This window comes from Schistocerca serialis, chromosome 10, assembly GCF_023864345.2.
Source record: "Schistocerca serialis cubense isolate TAMUIC-IGC-003099 chromosome 10, iqSchSeri2.2, whole genome shotgun sequence".
In the NCBI taxonomy this organism is placed as follows: domain Eukaryota; kingdom Metazoa; phylum Arthropoda; class Insecta; order Orthoptera; family Acrididae; genus Schistocerca; species Schistocerca serialis.
In genome coordinates this window covers 9,982,158-9,999,691 of record NC_064647.1, presented here as the reverse complement: position 1 = coordinate 9,999,691, position 17,534 = coordinate 9,982,158, and positions in this window count along the sequence as shown.

Below are 17,534 nucleotides of genomic sequence, written 5' to 3'. Positions count from 1 at the left end.
CTATAACTAGTGTCACAGGAATGGTTCAAAACATAGACAGTAAGAAGAGTCGTCTTGTTGTACTTAAGTCGGCATTGTGCTTTTTGAATTTAATTCCGATGCAATTTCTGTGTTTCATCGTCAATACGAAGGTCAGAGGGATACAGTAAACCTGAAGTGAAGCATCGTAATCTATAACTAGTGTCACAGAAATGGTTCAAAACATAGAGAGTAAGAAGAGTCAGTCTTCTTGTACTTAAGTCGGCATTGTGCCTTTTGTATTAAATTCCGATGCTATTTCTGTTTCATCGTCGATAAGAAGGTCCAAGGGATACAGTAAACCTGAAGTGAAGCAACGTAATCTATAACTAGTGTCACAGGAATTGCTCAAAACATAGACAGTAAGAAGAGTCATTCTCCTTGTACTTAAGTCGGCAGTGTGCCTTTTTTATATAAATCAGATGCAAATTCTGTGTTTCATCGTCAATAAGAAGGTCCAAAGGATACAGTAAACCTGAAGTGAAGCTTCTGAATCTATAACTAGTGTCACAGGAATGGTTGTAAACATAGACAGTAAGAAGAGTCAGTCTTCTTGTCCTTAAGTCGGCATAGTGCCCTTTGTATTTAATTCCGATGCAATCTCTGTGTTTCATCCTCAATAAGAAGGTCAGAGGGATACAGTAAACGTGAATTGAAGCATCGGAATCTATAACTAGAGTCACATGAATGGTTCAAAACATAGACAATAGGAAGAGTCAGTCTTCTTGTACTTAAGTCTGCATTGTGCCTTTTCTATTTAATTCCGTTGCAATTTCTGTGTTTCGTCGACAATAAGAGGGTCAGAGGGATACAGTAAACCGGAAGTGAAGCATCGGAATCTATAACTAGTGTCACAGGAATGGTTCAAAACATACACAGCAAGAAGTGTCAGTATTCTTGTACTTAAGTCGGCATTGTGCCTTTTGTATTTAAATCCGATGCAATTTCTGTGTGTCATCGTCAATACGAAGGTCCAAGGGATACAGTAAACCTGAGGTGATGCATTGGAATCTATAACTAGTGTCACAGGAATGGTTCAAAGCATAGTCTGTCGGAAGTGTCAGTCTTCTTGTACTTAAGTCGGCATTGTGCTTTTTTTATTTAATTCCGATGCAATATCTGTGTTTCATCGTCTATAGGAAGGTACAAGGCATACAGTACACTTATAGTGAAGCATCGGACTCTAAAACTGGTCTCACAGGAAATGTTCAAATCATAGTCAGTAAGAAGAGTCAGTCTTGTTATACTTAAGTCGGTTTTGTGCCTTTTGTTTTTAATACTGAAGCAATATCTGTGTTTCATCGGCAATAAGAAGGTCCGACGGATACAGTAAATTTGAAGTGAAGCATCGATATCTATAACTATTTTTACAGGAAATATTCAATACATAGACTGTAAGAAGAGTCAGTCTTCTTGTACTTAATACGGCATGGTGCCTTTTGTATTTAATTCCGATGCAATTTCTGTGTTTCATCGTCAATAAGAAGGTCCAAGTGATACAGTAAAACTGAAGTGAATCATCGGAATCTATAACTAGTGTCACAGGAATGGTTCAAAACATACACAGCATGAAGTGTCAGTCTTCTTGTACTTAAGTCGGCATTGTGCCTTTTCTATCTAATTCCGATGCAATTTCTGTGTTTCATCGTCAATAAGAGGGTCAGAGGGATACAGTAAACCTGAAGTGAAACATCGGAATCTATAACTAGTGTCACAGGAATGGTTCTAAACATAGACAGTGAGAAGAGTCAGTCTTCTTGTACTTAAGTCGGCATTGTGCTTTTTGAATTTTATTCCGATGCAATTTCTGTGTTTCATCCTCAATAAGAAGGTCAGAGGGATACAGTAAACCTGAAGTGAAGCATCGGAATCTATAAGTAGTGTCACAGGAATGGTTCAAATCAGAGACAGTGGGAAGAGTCAGTCTTCTTGTACTTAAGTCGGCATTGTGCTTTTTGTATTTAAATCCGATGCAGTTTCTGTGTTTCATCGTCAACAAGAAGGTCAGCGGGATACAGTAAACCTGAAGTGAAGCATCGGAATCTATAACTAGTGTCACAGGAATGGTTCAAAACAGAGACAGTAGGAAGAGTCAGTCTTCTTGTACTTAAGTCGGCATTGTGCTTTTTGTATTTAAATCCGATGCAGTTTCTGTGTTTCATCGTCAACAAGAAGGTCAGCGGGATACAGTAAACCTGAAGTGAAGCATCGGAATCTATAACTAGTGTCACTGGAATGGTTCAAAACAGAGACAGTAGGAAGAGTCAGTCTTCTTGTACTTACGTCGGCATTGTGCCTTTTGTATTTAATTGCGATGCAATTTCTGTGTTTCGTCGTAAATAAGAAGGTCAGAGGGATACAGTAAACCTGAAGTGAAGCATCGGAATCTATAACTACTGTCACAGGAATGGTTCTAAACATAGACAGTAAGAAGAGTCAGTCTCCTTGTACTTAAGTCGGCATTGTGCTTTTTGAATTTAATTCCGATGCAATTTCTGTGTTTCATCGTCAATAAGAAGGTCAGAGGGATACAGTAAACCTGAAGTGAAGCATCATAATCTTTAACTAGTGTCACAGGAATTGTTCAAAACATAGAGAGTAAGAAGTGTCAGTCTTCTTGCACTTAAGTCGGCATTGTGCTTTTTGTATTTAACTTCGATGCAATTTCTGTGTTTCATCGTCAATAACAAGGTCCAAGGGATACAGTAAATCTGAAGTGAAGCATCGTAATCTATAACTAGTGTCACAGGAATGGTTCAAATGATAGACAGTAAGAATAGTCTGTCTTCTTGTAATTCAGTCGGCCTTGTGCCCTTTGTATTTAATTCCGATGCAATTTCTGTGTTTCATCGTCAATAAGAAGGTCCAAGGGATACAGTAAATTTGAAGTGTAGCATCGAAATCTATAACTACTGTTACAGGATTATTCAATACATAGACTATGAGAAGAGTCAGTCTTCTTATACTTAATACGGCATTGTGCCTTTTCTATCTAATTCCGATGCAATTTCTGTGTTTCATCGACAATAAGAATGTCAGAGGGATACAGTAAACCTGAAGAGAAGCATCAGAATCTATAACTAGTGTCACAGGAACGGTTCAAATCATAGACACTAGGAAGCGTCAGTCTTCTTGTACTTATGTCGGCATTGTGCCTTTTCTTTTTGATTCCGATGGAATTTCTGTGTTTCATCGTAAATAAGAAGGTCCAAAGGGCAAAGTAAACCTGAAGTGAAGCTTCGGAATCTATAACTAGAGTCACAGGAATGGTTCAAAACATAGACAGTAAGAAGAGTCAGTCTTCTTGTACTTAAGTCGGCACTGTGCCTTTTGTATTTAATTCCGATGCAATTTCTGTGTTTCATCGTCAGTAAGCGTGTCAGAGGGATACAGTAAACCTGAAGTGAAGCCTCGGAATCTATAACTAGTGTCACAGGAATTTTTCAAAACATAGAATGTTGGATGAGTCAGCCTTCTCGTACTTAAGTCGGCATTGTGCCTTTTCTATTTAATGCCGATGCAATTTCTGTGTTTCGTCTTCAATAAGAAGGTCCAAGGGATACAGTAAACCTAAAGTGAAGCATCGGAATCTAAAACCGGTCTAACAGGAAAGGTTCAAAACATAGAGAGTAAGAAGAGTCAGTCTTCTTGTACTTAAGTCGTCATTGTGCCTTTTGTATTTAATTCCGATGCTATTTCTGTGTTTCATCGTCGATAAGAAGGTCCAAGGGATACACTAAACCTGAAGTGAAGCATCGGAATCTATAACTAGTGTCACAGGAATTGCTCAAAACATAGACATTAAGAAGAGTCAGTCTTCTTGTATTTAAGTCGGCATTGTGAATTTTGTATTTAATTCCGATGCAAATTCTGTGCTTCATCGTCGATAAGAAGGTCCATGGAATACATTGAACATGTAGTGAAGCATCGGAATCTAAAACTGGTCTCACAGGAAATGTTCACAACATAGTCAGTAAGTAGAGTCAGTCTTCTTGAACTTAAGTCGGCATTGTACATTCTGTATTTAATTCCGATGCAATTTCTGTGTTTCATCATCAATAAGAAGGTCAGAGGGATACAGTAAACCTGAAGTGAAGCAACGGAATCTATAACTAGTGTCATAGGAATGGTTCAAAACATCGACAGTAGGAAGAGACAGTCTTCTTGTACTTAAGTCGGCATTGTGCCTTTTATATTAAATTCCGATGCAATTTCTGTGTTTCATCGTCGATAAGAAGGTCCAAGGGATACAGTAAACCTGAAGTGAAGCATCGGAATCTATAACTAGTGTCACAGGAATTGTTCAAAGCATAGAGAGTAGGAAGAGTCAGTCTTCTGGTACTAAAGTCGGCATTGTGCCCTGTGAATTTAATTCCGATGCAATTTCTGTGTTTCATCGTCAATAAGAAGGTCCAAGTGATACAGTAAACCTGAACTGAAGCATCTGAAACTATAACTAGTGTCACCGGAATGGTTCAAAATATTGTCAGTAAGAATAGTCAGTCTTCTTGTACTTAAATCGGTATAGTGCCTTTTGTATTAAAATTCCGATGCAATTTCTGTGTTTCATCGTAAATAAGAAGGTCAGAGGGATACAGTAAACCTGAAGAGAAGCATCGGAATCTATAACTAGTGTCACAGGAATGGTTCTAAACATAGACAGTAAGAAGAGTCAGTCTTCTTGTACTTAAGTCGGCATTGTGCCTTTTGTATTTCATTCCGATGCAATTTCTGTGTTTCGTCCTCAATAAGAAGGTCCAAGGGATACAATTAACATATAGTGAAGCATCGGAATCTAAAACTGGTGTCACAGGAAATGTTCACAACTTAGTCAGAAAGAAGAGACAGTCTTCTTGTACTTAAGTCGGCATTGTGCCTTTTGTATTTAATTCCGATGCAATTTCTGTGTTTCATCGTCAATAAGAAGGTGAGAGGGATACAGTAAACCTGAAGTGAAGCATCGGAATCTATAACTAGTGTCACAGGAATGGTTCAACACAGAGACAGTAGGAAGAGACAGTCTTCTTTTACTTAAGTCGGCATAGTGCCTTTTCTATTTAATTCCGATGCAAATTTTGTGTTTCATCGTCAATAAGAAGGTCCAATTGATACAGTAAACCTGAAGTGAAGCATCGGAATCTATAACTAGTGTCACAGGAATGATTCAAAACATAGACAGTAAGAAGAGTCAGTCTTCTTGTACTTAAGTCGGCATTGTGCTTTTTCTATTTAATTCCGATGCAATTTTTGTGTTTCATCGTCAATGAGAGGGTCAGAGGGATACAGTAAACCTGAAGTGAAACATCGGAATCTATAACTAGTGGCACAGGAATGGTTCAAAACATAGACAATAGGAAGGGTCAGTCTTCTTGTTCTTCAGTCGGCATTCTGTCTTTCCTATTTAATTCCAATGCAATTTCTGTTATTCGTCGTCAATAAGAAGGTCCAAGGGATGCAGTAAACCTGAAGTGAAGCAACGGAATCTATATCTAGTGTCACAGGAATGGTGCAAAGCAGAGACAGTAAGAAGAGTCAGTCTTCTTGTACTTAAGTCGGCATTGTGCCTTTTGTATTTAATTCCGATGCAGTTTCTGAGTTTCATCGACAATAAGAAGGTCAGAGGGAATCAGTAAACCTGAAGTGAAGCATCGGAATCTATAACTAGTGTCACAGGAATGGTTAAAACATAGACAGTAGGAAGAGTCAGTCTTGTTGTACTTAAGTCGGCATTGTGCCTTTTCTAATTAATTCCGATGCAAGTTCTGTGTTTCATCGTCAATAAGAAGGTCCATGGGATACAGTAATCATACAGTGAAGCATCGGAATCTAAAACTGGTTTCACAGGAAATGTTCACAACATAGTCAGTAAGAAGAGTCAGTCTTCTTGTACTTAAGTCGGGATTGTGCCTTTCCTATTTAATTCCAATGCAATTTCTGTGATTCGTCGTCAATAAGAAGGTCCAAGGGATGCAGTAAACCTGAAGTAAAGCAACGGAATCCATAACTAGTGTCACAGGAATTGTTCAAAACATAGACAGTAAGAAGAGTCAGTCTTCTTGTACTTAAGTCGGCATTGTGCTTTTCTATTTAATTCCGATGCAGTTTCTGTGTTTCGTCGTCAATTCGAAGGTCAGAGGGATAGAGTAAACCTTAAGTGAAGCATCGGAATCTATAACTAGTGTCACAGGAATGGATCAAAACATACACAGCATGAAGAGTCAGTCTTCTTGTACTTAAGTCGGCAATGTGCCTTTTGTATTTAATTCCGATGCAATTTCTGTGTTTCATCGTCAATAAGGAGGTCCAAGGGATACTATAAACATGTAGTGAAGCATCGGAATCTAAAACTGGTCTCACAGGAAATGTTCACAACATAGTCAGAAAGAAGAGACAGTCTTCATGTACTTAAGTCGGCATTTTGCCTTTTGTATTTAATTCCGATGCAGTTTCTGTGTTTCATCGTCAACAAGAAGGTCAGAGGGATACAGTAAACGTGAAGTGAAGCATCGGAATCTATAACTAGTGTCACAGGAATGGTTCAAAACAGAGACAGTAGGAAGAGTCAGTATTCTTGTACTTAAGTCGGCATTGTGCCTTTTGTATTTAATTCCGATGCAATTTCTGTGTTTCATCGTAAATAAGAAGGTCAGAGGGATACAGTAAACCTGAAGTGAAGCATCGGAATCTATAACTAGTGTCACAGGAATGGTTCAAAACATAGACAGTAAGAAGAGTCGTCTTGTTGTATTTAAGTCGGCATTGTGCTTTTTGAATTTAATTCCGATGCAATTTCTGTGTTTCATCATCAAAACGAAGGTCAGAGGGATACAGTAAACCTGAAGTGAAGCAACGTAATCTATAACTAGTGTCACAGGAATTGCTCAAAACATAGACAGTAAGAAGAGTCATTCTCCTTGTACTTAAGTCGGCAGTGTGCCTTTTTTATATAATTCAGATGCAAATTCTGTGTTTCATCGTCAATAAGAAGGTCCAAAGGATACAGTAAACCTGAAGTGAAGCTTCTGAATCTATAACTAGTGTCACAGGAATGGTTGTAAACATAGACAGTAAGAAGAGTCAGTCTTCTTGTCCTTAAGTCGGCATAGTGCCCTTTGTATTTAATTCCGATGCAATCTCAGTGTTTCATCCTCAATAAGAAGGTCAGAGGGATACAGTAAACGTGAATTGAAGCATCGGAATCTATAACTAGAGTCACATGAATGGTTCAAAACATAGACAATAGGAAGAGTCAGTCTTCTTGTACTTAAGTCGGCATTGTGCCTTTTCTATTTAATTCCGTTGCAATTTCTGTGTTTCGTCGACAATAAGAGGGTCAGAGGGATACAGTAAACCGGAAGTGAAGCATCGGAATCTATAACTAGTGTCACAGGAATGGTTCAAAACATACACAGCAAGAAGTGTCAGTATTCTTGTACTTAAGTCGGCATTGTGCCTTTTGTATTTAAATCCGATGCAATTTCTGTGTGTCATCGTCAATACGAAGGTCCAAGGGATACAGTAAACCTGAGGTGATGCATTGGAATCTATAACTAGTGTCACAGGAATGGTTCAAAGCATAGTCTGTCGGAAGTGTCAGTCTTCTTGTACTTAAGTCGGCATTGTGCTTTTTGTATTTAATTCCGATGCAATATCTGTGTTTCATCGTCTATAGGAAGGTACAAGGCATACAGTACACTTATAGTGAAGCATCGGACTCTAAAACTGGTCTCACAGGAAATGTTCAAATCATAGTCAGTAAGAAGAGTCAGTCTTGTTATACTTAAGTCGGTTTTGTGCCTTTTGTTTTTAATTCTGAAGCAATATCTGTGTTTCATCGGCAATAAGAAGGTCCGAGGGATACAGTAAATTTGAAGTGAAGCATCGAAATCTATAACTATTGTTACAGGAATTATTCAATACATAGACTGTAAGAAGAGTCAGTCTTCTTGTACTTAATACGGCATGGTGCCTTTTGTATTTAATTCCGATGCAATTTCTGTGTTTCATCGTCAATAAGAAGGTCCAAGTGATACAGTAAAACTGAAGTGAATCATCGGAATCTATAACTAGTGTCACAGGAATGGTTCAAAACATACACAGCATGAAGTGTCAGTCTTCTTGTACTTAAGTCGGCATTGTGCCTTTTCTATCTAATTCCGATGCAATTTATGTGTTTCATCGTCAATAAGAGGGTCAGAGGGATACAGTAAACCTGAAGTGAAACATCGGAATCTATAACTAGTGTCACAGGAATGGTTCTAAACATAGACAGTGAGAAGAGTCAGTCTTCTTGTACTTAAGTCGGCATTGTGCTTTTTGAATTTAATTCCGATGCAATTTCTGTGTTTCATCCTCAATAAGAAGGTCAGAGGGATACAGTAAACCTGAAGTGAAGCATCGGAATCTATAAGTAGTGTCACAGGAATGGTTCAAAACAGAGACAGTGTGAAGAGTCAGTCTTCTTGTACTTAAGTCGGCATTGTGCTTTTTGTATTTAAATCCGATGCAGTTTCTGTGTTTCATCGTCAACAAGAAGGTCAGCGGGATACAGTAAACCTGAAGTGAAGCATCGGAATCTATAACTAGTGTCACAGGAATGGTTCAAAACAGAGACAGTAGGAAGAGTCAGTCTTCTTGTACTTAAGTCGGCATTGTGCTTTTTGTATTTAAATCCGATGCAGTTTCTGTGTTTCATCGTCAACAAGAAGGTCAGCGGGATACAGTAAACCTGAAGTGAAGCATCGGAATCTATAACTAGTGTCACTGGAATGGTTCAAAACAGAGACAGTAGGAAGAGTCAGTCTTCTTGTACTTACGTCGGCATTGTGCCTTTTGTATTTAATTGCGATGCAATTTCTGTGTTTCGTCGTAAATAAGAAGGTCAGAGGGATACAGTAAACCTGAAGTGAAGCATCGGAATCTATAACTACTGTCACAGGAATGGTTCTAAACATAGACAGTAAGAAGAGTCAGTCTCCTTGTACTTAAGTCGGCATTGTGCTTTTTGAATTTAATTCCGATGCAATTTCTGTGTTTCATCGTCAATAAGAAGGTCAGAGGGATACAGTAAACCTGAAGTGAAGCATCATAATCTTTAACTAGTGTCACAGGAATTGTTCAAAACATAGAGAGTAAGAAGTGTCAGTCTTCTTGCACTTAAGTCGGCATTGTGCTTTTTGTATTTAACTTCGATGCAATTTCTGTGTTTCATCGTCAATAACAAGGTCCAAGGGATACAGTAAATCTGAAGTGAAGCATCGTAATCTATAACTAGTGTCACAGGAATGGTTCAAAAGATAGACAGTAAGAATAGTCTGTCTTCTTGTAATTCAGTTGGCCTTGTGCCCTTTGTATTTAATTCCGATGCAATTTCTGTGTTTCATCGTCAATAGGAAGGTACAAGGGATACAGTACACTTATAGTGAAGCATCGGATTCTAAAACTGGTCTCACAGGAAATGTTCAAATCATAGTCAGTAAGAAGAGTCAGTCTTGTTATACTTAAGTCGGCATTGTGCCTTTTGTATTTAATTCTGAAGCAATTTCTGTGTTTCATCGTCAATAAGAAGGTCCAAGGGATACAGTAAATTTGAAGTGTAGCATCGAAATCTATAACTACTGTTACAGGATTATTCAATACATAGACTATGAGAAGAGTCAGTCTTCTTATACTTAATACGGCATAGTGCCTTTTCTATCTAATTCCGATGCAATTTCTGTGTTTCATGGACAATAAGAATGTCAGAGGGATACAGTAAACCTGAAGAGAAGCATCAGAATCTATAACTAGTGTCACAGGAACGGTTCAAATCATAGACACTAGGAAGCGTCAGTCTTCTTGTACTTATGTCGGCATTGTGCCTTTTCTTTTTGATTCCGATGGAATTTCTGTGTTTCATCGTAAATAAGAAGGTCCAAAGGGCAAAGTAAACCTGAAGTGAAGCTTCGGAATCTATAACTAGAGTCACAGGAATGGTTCAAAACATAGACAGTAAGAAGAGTCAGTCTTCTTGTACTTAAGTCGGCACTGTGCCTTTTGTATTTAATTCCGATGCAATTTCTGTGTTTCATCGTCAGTAAGCGTGTCAGAGGGATACAGTAAACCTGAAGTGAAGCCTCGGAATCTATAACTAGTGTCACAGGAATTTTTCAAAACATAGAATGTTGGATGAGTCAGCCTTCTTGTACTTAAGTCGGCATTGTGCCTTTTCTATTTAATGCCGATGCAATTTCTGTGTTTCGTCTTCAATAAGAAGGTCCAAGGGATACAGTAAACCTAAAGTGAAGCATCGGAATCTAAAACCGGTCTAACAGGAAAGGTTCAAAACATAGAGAGTAAGAAGAGTCAGTCTTCTTGTACTTAAGTCGTCATTGTGCCTTTTGTATTTAATTCCGATGCTATTTCTGTGTTTCATCGTCGATAAGAAGGTCCAAGGGATACACTAAACCTGAAGTGAAGCATCGGAATCTATAACTAGTGTCACAGGAATTGCTCAAAACATAGACATTAAGAAGAGTCAGTCTTCTTGTATTTAAGTCGGCATTGTGAATTTTGTATTTAATTCCGATGCAAATTCTGTGCTTCATCATCAATAAGAAGGTCAGAGGGACTCAGTAAACCTGAAGTGAAGCATCGGAATCTATAACTAGAGTCACAGGAATGGTTAAAACATAGACAGTAGGAAGAGTCAGTTTTGTTGTGCTTAAGTTGGCATTGTGCCTTTTCTAATTAATTCCAATGCAAGTTCTGTGTTTCATCGTCAATAAGAAGGTCCATGGAATACATTGAACATGTAGTGAAGCATCGGAATCTAAAACTGGTCTCACAGGAAATGTTCACAACATAGTCAGTAAGTAGAGTCAGTCTTCTTGAACTTAAGTCGGCATTGTACATTCTGTATTTAATTCCGATGCAATTTCTGTGTTTCATCATCAATAAGAAGGTCAGAGGGATACAGTAAACCTGAAGTGAAGCAACGGAATCTATAACTAGTGTCATAGGAATGGTTCAAAACATCGACAGTAGGAAGAGACAGTCTTCTTGTACTTAAGTCGGCATTGTGCCTTTTATATTAAATTCCGATGCAATTTCTGTGTTTCATCGTCGATAAGAAGGTCCAAGGGATACAGTAAACCTGAAGTGAAGCATCGGAATCTATAACTAGTGTCACAGGAATTGTTCAAAGCATAGAGAGTAGGAAGAGTCAGTCTTCTGGTACTAAAGTCGGCATTGTGCCCTGTGAATTTAATTCCGATGCAATTTCTGTGTTTCATCGTCAATAAGAAGGTCCAAGTGATACAGTAAACCTGAAGTGAAGCATCTGAAACTATAACTAGTGTCACCGGAATGGTTCAAAATATTGTCAGTAAGAATAGTCAGTCTTCTTGTACTTAAGTCGGTATAGTGCCTTTTGTATTAAAATTCCGATGCAATTTCTGTGTTTCATCGTAAATAAGAAGGTCAGAGGGATACAGTAAACCTGAAGAGAAGCATCGGAATCTATAACTAGTGTCACAGGAATGGTTCTAAACATAGACAGTAAGAAGAGTCAGTCTTCTTGTACTTAAGTCGGCATTGTGCCTTTTGTATTTCATTCCGATGTAATTTCTGTGTTTCGTCCTCAATAAGAAGGTCCAAGGGATACAATAAACATATAGTGAAGCATCGGAATCTAAAACTGGTGTCACAGGAAATGTTCACAACTTAGTCAGAAAGAAGAGACAGTCTTCTTGTACTTAAGTCGGCATTGTGCCTTTTGTATTTAATTCCGATGCAATTTCTGTGTTTCATCGTCAATAAGAAGGTGAGAGGGATACAGTAAACCTGAAGTGAAGCATCGGAATCTATAACTAGTGTCACAGGAATGGTTCAACACAGAGACAGTAGGAAGAGACAGTCTTCTTTTACTTAAGTCGGCATAGTGCCTTTTCTATTTAATTCCGATGCAAATTTTGTGTTTCATCGTCAATAAGAAGGTCCAATTGATACAGTAAACCTGAAGTGAAGCATCGGAATCTATAACTAGTGTCACAGGAATGATTCAAAACATAGACAGTAAGAAGAGTCAGTCTTCTTGTACTTAAGTCGGCATTGTGCTTTTTCTATTTAATTCCGATGCAATTTTTGTGTTTCATCGTCAATAAGAGGGTCAGAGGGATACAGTAAACCTGAAGTGAAACATCGGAATCTATAACTAGTGGCACAGGAATGGTTCAAAACATAGACAATAGGAAGGGTCAGTCTTCTTGTTCTTCAGTCGGCATTCTGTCTTTCCTATTTAATTCCAATGCCATTTCTATTATTCGTCGTCAATAAGAAGGTCCAAGGGATGCAGTAAACCTGAAGTGAAGCAACGGAATCTATATCTAGTGTCACAGGAATGGTGCAAAGCAGAGACAGTAAGAAGAGTCAGTCTTCTTGTACTTAAGTCGGCATTGTGCCATTTGTATTTAATTCCGATGCAGTTTCTGAGTTTCATCGACAATAAGAGGGTCAGAGGGAATCAGTAAACCTGAAGTGAAGCATCGGAATCTATAACTAGTGTCACAGGAATGGTTAAAACATAGACAGTAGGAAGAGTCAGTCTTGTTGTACTTAAGTCGGCATTGTGCCTTTTCTAATTAATTCCGATGCAAGTTCTGTGTTTCATCGTCAATAAGAAGGTCCATGGGATACAGTAATCATACAGTGAAGCATCGGAATCTAAAACTGGTTTCACAGGAAATGTTCACAACATAGTCAGTAAGAAGAGTCAGTCTTCTTGTACTTAAGTCGGGATTGTGCCTTTCCTATTTAATTCCAATGCAATTTCTGTGATTCGTCGTCAATAAGAAGGTCCAAGGGATGCAGTAAACCTGAAGTAAAGCAACGGAATCCATAACTAGTGTCACAGGAATTGTTCAAAACATAGACAGTAAGAAGAGTCAGTCTTCTTGTACTTAAGTCAGCATTGTGCTTTTTGAATTTAATTCCGATGCAATTTCTGTGTTTCATCGTCAATAAGAAGGTCAGAGGGATACAGTAAACCTGAAGTGAAGCATCGGAATCTATAACTAGTGTCACAGGAATGGTTCAAAACAGAGACAGTAGGAAGAGTCAGTCTTCTTGTACTTAAGTCGGCATTGTGCCTTTTGTATTTAATTCCGATGCAATTTCTGTGTTTCATCGTAAATAAGAAGGTCAGAGGGATACAGTATACCTGAAGTGAAGCATCGGAATCTATAACTAGTGTCACAGGAAAGGTTCTAAACATAGACAGTAAGAAGAGTCAGTCTTCTTGTACTTAAGTCGGCATTGTGCCTTTTGAATTTAATTCCGATGCAAATTCTGTGTTTCGTCGTCAATAAGAAGGTCCAAGGGATACAGTAAACCTGATGTGAAGCAATGGAATCTGTAACTAGTGTCACAGGAATGGTTCAAGTCATAGACAGTAAGAAGAGTCAGTCTTCTTGTACTTAAGTCGGCATTGTGCCTTTTCTATTTAATTCCGATGCAATTTCTGTGTTTCATCGTCAATAACACGGTCAGAGGGATACAGTAAACTTGAAGCGAAGCATCGGATCCTATAACTAGTGTCACAGGAATGGTTCAAAACCTAGACAGTAAGAATTGTCAGTCTTCTTGTACTTAAGCCGGCATTGTGCCTTTCCTATTTAATTCCGATGCAATTTCTGTGTTTCATCGTCAATAAGATGGTCTGGGGGATACAGTAAACCTGAAGTGAACCATCGGAATCTATAACTAGTGTCACAGGAATGGTGCAAAGCATAGACAGTAGGAAGAGTCAGTCTTCTTGTACTTAAGTCGGCATTGTGCTTTTCTATTTAATTCCGATGCAGTTTCTGTGTTTCGTCGTCAATACGAAGGTCAGAGGGATAGAGTAAACCTTAAGTGAAACATCGGAATCTATAACTAGTGTCACAGGAATGGTTCAAAACATTCACAGCATGAAGAGTCAGTCTTCTTGTACTTAAGTCGGCATTGTGCCTTTTGTATTTAATTCCGATGCAAATTGTGTGTTTCATCGTCAATAAGTAGGTCCAAGGGACACAGTAAACCTGAAGTGATGCATCGGAATCTATAACTAGTGTCACAGGAATGGTTCAAACATAGACAGTAGGAAGTGTCAGTCTTCTTATACTTAAGTCGTCATTGTGCTCTTTGTTTTTAATTCCGATGCAATTTCGGTGTTTCATCGTCAATAAGAAGGTCCAAGGGATACAGTAAACCTGAAGTGAAGCATCGGAATCTATAACTAGTGTCACAGGAATGCTTCAAAACATAGACAGTAAGAAGAGTCATTCTTCTTGTACTTAAGTCGGCATTGTGCCTTTCCTATTTAATTCCGATGCAATTTCTGTGTTTCATCGTCAATAAGAAGGTCTGAGGGTTCAGTAAACCTGAAGTGAACCATCGGAATCTATAAGTAGTGTCACAGGAATGGTGCAAAGCATAGACAGTAGGAAGAGTCAGTCTTCTTGTACTTAAGTCGGCATTGTGCTTTTCTATTTAATTCCGATGCAGTTTCTGTGTTTCGTCGTCAATTCGAAGGTCAGAGGGATAGAGTAAACCTTAAGTGAAGCATCGGAATCTATAACTAGTGTCACAGGAATGGATCAAAGCATACACAGCATGAAGAGTCAGTCTTCTTGTACTTAAGTCGGCATTGTGCCTTTTGTATTTAATTCGGATGCAATTTGTGTGTTTCATCGTCAATAAGACGGTCCAAGCGATACAGTAAACCTGAAGTGATGCATCGGAATCTATAACTAATGTCACAGGAATGGTTCAAACATAGACAGTAGGAAGTGTCAGTCTTCTTGTACTTAAGTCGTCATTGTGCTCTTTGTATTTAATTCCGATGCAATATCTGTGTTTCATCGTCAATAAGAAGGTCCAAGGGATACAGTAAACCTGAAGTGAAGCATCGGAATCTATACCTAGTGTCACAGGAATGGTTCAAAACATAGACAGTAAGAAGAGTCATTCTTCTTGTACTTAAGTCGGCATTGTGCCTTTTGTATTTAATTTCGATGCAATTTGTGTGTTTCATCGTCAATAAGAAGGTCCAAGGGATACAGTAAACCTGAAGTGAAGCATCGGAATCTATAACTAGTGTCACAGGAATGGTTCAATCATACACAGCAAGAAGAGTCAGTCTTCTTGTACTTAAGTCGGCATTGTGCCTTTTGTATTTAATTCCGATGCAATTTGTGTGTTCCATCGTGAATAAGAAAGTCCAAGCGATACAGTAAACCTGAAGTGATGCATCGGAATCTATAACTAGTGTCACAGGAATGGTTCATAACATAGACAGTAGAAAGTGTCAGTCTTCTTGTACTTAAGTCGGCATTGTGCCTTTTGTATTTAATTCCGATGCAGTTTCTGTGTTTCGTCGTCAATACGAAGGACAGAGGGAGACAGTAAACCTTAAGTGAAGCATCGGTATCTATAACTAGTGTCACAGGAATGGTTCAAAATATAGACAGTAAGATGAGTCAGTCTTCTTGTACGTAAGTCGGCATTGTGCATTTTCTATTTAATTCCGATGCAAATACTGTGTTTCATCATCAAGAAGAAGGTCAGAGGGATGCAGTAAACCTGAAGTGAAGCATCAGAATCTATAACTGGTGTCACAGAAAAGGTTCAAAACATAGACAGTAAGAAACGTCTGTCGTCTTGTACTTAAGTCGACATTGTGCCTTTTGTATTTAATTCCGATGCATTTTCGGTGTTTCATCGTCAATAAGAAGGTCTGAGGGATACAGTAAACCTGAAGTGAAGCATCAGAATCTATAACTAGTGTCACAGGAATGGTTCAATCATACACAGCAAGAAGTGTCATCTTCTTGTACTTATGTCGGCATTGTGCCATTTGTATTTAATTCCGATGCAATTTCTGTGTTTCATCGTCAATAAGTAGGTCAAGGGATACAGTAAACCTCAAGTGAAGCATCGGAATCCATAACTAGTGTCACAGGAATGGTTCAAAACATAGACAGTAAGAAGAGTCATTCTTCTTGTACTTAAGTCGGCATTGTGCCTTTTGTATTTAATTTTGATGCAATTTCTGTGTTACATCGTCAATAAGAAGGTCCAAGGGATACAGTAAACACATAGTGAAGCATCGGAATCTAAAACTGGTCTCACAGGAAATTTTCAAATCATAGTAAGTAAGAAGAGTCAGTCTTCTTGTACTTAAGTCGGCATTGTGCCTTTTCTATGTAATTTTGATGCAATATCTGTGTTTCGTCGTCAATAAGTAGGTCCAAGGGATACAGTAAACATTAAGTGAAGCACCGGAATCTAAAACCGGTCTCTCAGGAAAGGTTCAAAACATAGAGAGTAAGGAGAGCCAGTCATCTTGTATTTCAGTCGGCATTGTGCCTTTTGTATTTAATTCCGATGCAGTTTCTGTGTTTCATCGTCAACAAGAAGGTCAGAGGGAACAGTAAACCTGAAGTGAAGCATCGGAATCTATAACTAGTGTCACAGGAATGGACAAAACATAGACAGTAGGAAGGGTCAGCCTTCTTGTACTTAAGTCGGCATTGTGCCTTTTCTATTTAATTCCGATGCAATGTATGTGTTTCATAGTCAATAAGACGGTCCAAGGGGTACAGTAAACAATAGTGAAGCATCGGAATCTAAAACTGGTCTCACAGGAAATGTTCACAACATAGTCAGTAAGAAGAGTCAGTCTTCTTGTACATAAGTCGGCATTGTGCATTTTGTATTTAATTCCGATGCAATTTGTGTGTTTCATCGTCAATATGAAGGTCCAAGGGATACAGTAAACCTGTAGTGATGCATCGGAATCTATAACTAGTGTCACAGGAATGGTTCATAACATAGACAGTAGGAAGTGTCAGTTTTCTTGTACTTAAGTCGGCATTGTGCCTTTTGTATTTAATTCCGATGCAATTTCGGTGTTTCATCGTCAATAAGAAGTTCCAAGGGATACAGAAAAGCAGAAGTGAAACATCAAAACTATAACTAGTGTCACAAGAATGGTTCAAAACATAGACAGTAAGAAGAGTCAGTCTTCTTGTACTTAAGTCGGCATTGTGCCTTTTGTATTTAATTTCGATGCAATTTCTGTGTTTCATCGTCAATAAGAAGGTCCAAGGGATACGGTAAACACATAGTGAAGCATCGGAATCTAAAACTGGTCTCACAGGAAATGTTCAAATCATAGTAAGTAAGAAGAGTCAGTCTTCTTTTACTTAAGTTGGCATTGTGCCTTTTCTATGTATTTTCGATGCAATTTCTGTGTTTCGTCGTCAATAAGAAGGTCCAAGCGATACAGTGAACCTGAAGTGAAGCACCGGAATCTAAAACCGGTCTCTCAGGAAAGGTTCAAAACATAGAGAGTAAGAAGAGCCAGTCATCTAGTATTATAGTCGGCATTGTGCCTTTTGTATTTAATGCTGATGCAGTTTCTGTGTTTCATCGTCAATAAGAAGGTCAGAGGGAAACAGTAAACCTGAAGTGAAGCATCGGAATCTATAACTAGT